Genomic DNA, 3052 nt, shown 5'->3' with positions numbered 1-3052 from the left:
CCACCCCACATTTTACGGCAATTGCAAGAATATTGAAGTCTGGCCTCAGTGGTAGTGTGCTTGCTTGGTATTCATGAAGCCCTGGGTTCATACACAGAAAAGGCCAGAAGGGACGCTATGGCTAGAATGGTAGAGTGCTAGCCATGAACAAAAAGAAGCTCAGGGACAGTGTCCAGGCTGGCCCTGAGTTCAAGCCCCAGGGCAAAAGAAAAAAAAAAAACCAAAACACTAAAAAAGTCTAAACGTGTGGCTGCCTGGAGGTACAGAACTGCACTGCAGAGGACTTGTACAGCAGGCTCCGGAGACCCAAGGGTAGAAAGTATCCATCATTTAATTAATTAATTTATTTATTTTTGCCAGTCCTGGGCTTGAGCTCAGGGCCTGAGCACTGTCCTTGGGTTTTCTCAAGGCTACAGCTCTACCACTTGAGCCACAGCACCACTTCTGCCTTTGGCTTTGTGACAGTTTGAAGATGAAGTCTACAGATTTTTCTGTCCGGGCTGGCTTCAAACTGTGATCCTGCAGGTCTCCCGAAGAGCTGGGATTGCAGGTGTGTGCCACCAGGTGTTCTGCATCCAGTGTTCATAAAGAAGGATCACACACAGAATTTGTGCCTTTAGTGACTACTCTTTTTTTTTTTTTGTCAGGTCGTGGGGCTTAAAACTCTGGGACTGGGCACTGTCCCTGAGCTCTTCAGCTCAAGGTTCTTCAGCTCAAGGCTACTGCTCTACCCCTGGGCCACAGCACCACTTCCAGTTTTCTGGTGGTTAATTGGAGATAAGAGTCTCGGGTTATTTCTTTTTTTTGGAGTGGAGGGGAAGGTCAGTCATGGGGCTTACAACTCTGGCTTGGGCATTGTCTCTGAGCTCTCCAGCTCAAGGCTACCACCCTACCCTTGAGCCACAGCCCCACTTCCCGTTTTCTACTGATTAATTGGAGATGAATCTCATGGCTTTGTAGTGTCTGGGCTGGCTTTGAATGGCAATTCTCAGACCTCAGCCTCCTGTATAGCTAGGATTACAGGCGTGAGCCACCATGCCAGGCTAGTGACCATTCTTCATGGCGTTAAGAGGTGAGGGGCCCTTGAGGTCCACACCCCCACGAAGTGGGGGGTCACACTATGGGTGGGGCAGTCAGTGGTCCCCAGAGCCACAGCTGATCTCCTGTGCAGCTGGCACAGCTCTCCACTTCTACACACCCTGCTCCAGGACAGGGAGAGCAGTCGTAGGCAGAAGATGGGGCCTCTACCAGGACTGGCTCAGGCCCGGTTGGGAGGGAGGTTCCTCCTGGGGTGACCCATGATCTTCTCCTGGGCACCTGAGCTGTCACCCAAGGGAAAGCCCATTGTCCCCAGCAAGTTCTTCCAGTTGCCTAGATGTCTGGGTCTCTCAAGGACCCAGCTGTTCTTGAGCTCTGTTCTCCCTGGATTTGGTGAGGGACCTGGGCAGAAGCGGAAGGGGGCTGTCTCCCCAAGGCTACTGAAACACCCAGAGCTCAGCAGAAACCCAGCCGAGTGGAAACAGCTCACACATTGGCAGACCAGGATCAGGGCTGTGGAACGGGAGGCCTGGGAAGGCGAGTGGAATCCAGGTGGGTCCAGCTGGGCGATGGCACAGCCTCTGCAGGCAGCTCTCGGGCCTGGTGAGATGTGAGGGCAGCCAGGGTGGGCAGAGCCTGACCAGGTGCAGGATGGCACCCTCAACATCCCAGCCTCTCTGGCTGGCAGAGACCTGTGGGTCTGCTCCATTCAGCCCAGGCCTCCATCTGTGAAAGAACTGGGCTGGTGGCCAGAGAGCTCTGGTATGTTGTATTAGGGTTCATTTCTGTTAGGGGAACAAGATCCCGAAACAAGCAGCTTGAAAAGTGGAAAGGGAGCTGAGGTTGCATCCGAACTCACAGGCCCTGTGGCCTAGGACCTGCCCACCTGATGGTAGACAAGAGAAGGTGCTGTGCTGTAGCATCCCCTTCAAGGCTCCTCCCCAGTGATCTAACTTCCTCCCGCGAGGCTCCTCCTCCTAGAGGTGCTGCCACCTGGGGGGCGGGGTGACATTCTCCAGGGAAACATTTAAGATGCAAACAATAGCAACAGGGTTGCCCCACAATTTCATCCACTTCTCTCCCCGCTGACGTAGCTTGATGGTGCTCAACCAAAATCCACTCTGCACATTTGACCCTTCAGCCTGGCTGTGTATTCTAGTTCTGAGAACGGATCCGACAGAGCTTCTCACAGATGTGAAAGTGGAGTAAGTGGCAGGCATATGTAATACTTTAATATGATTATGGTATGTTAGGACCATGTGGAATGTGTGATGCTTAAAATCTATGATTGAATTATATGGGGCCGGGAGTTTAGCCTAGGGGTAGAGTGCTTGCTAGTGGTAAAATGCTTGCCTCGCATGCACGAAGACCTGGGTTCGATTCCTTGGTATCACATACATAGGGAAAAAGAAAGCCGGAAGTGGTGCTGTGGCTCAAATGGTAGAGCTCTAGCCTTGAGAAAAATCCAAGGACAGTGCTCAGGCCCTGAGCTCAAGCCCAGGACTGGCAAAAAAAAAAAAAAAGAGAAATATAAGTTGTAGTAATATTTATGATGCAACTGAACAAATAATGAATGTCTAAACATTTCAAAGCAACAGAAACTGACTTAAATGAGAGGAAAGAATAAAATATATTTAAGGGAAAAGTCTCCAAAAGAACCTATATTTGGCCAGGCATTGGTGGCTGATACCTATAATCCTAGCTACTCAGGAGGCTGAGACATGAGGATCTCCAGTTCAAAGACACCCAGGACAGGAAAGCCTGCGAGATTCTTATTTCTAGTTAATCATCAGAAAACGGAAAGTGGAGCTGTGTCTCAAAGTGACAGTGTTAGCCTTAACAAAAAACTCAGGGACAGGGCTCAAACCCTGAGTTCAAGCCAAACCAAGAATCCAGATTTGAGTATCGGCTGCAAGATTCGCAGGGTCATCTGTCATCTCTTTCTGAGCCTCAGTTGTTCCTCCAGGAAATGGACGCACTGCATCATGACCTTCCTATAGCACATGAAGTCAAA

Source organism: Megascapheus bottae, chromosome 18 (assembly GCF_031878675.1).
Source record: "Megascapheus bottae isolate mThoBot1 chromosome 18, mThoBot2.hap1, whole genome shotgun sequence".
NCBI classification, from domain to species: Eukaryota; Metazoa; Chordata; class Mammalia; order Rodentia; family Geomyidae; genus Megascapheus; species Megascapheus bottae.
The sequence above is the reverse complement of the archived record's forward strand: the minus strand, read 5'-3'. Positions refer to the sequence as shown.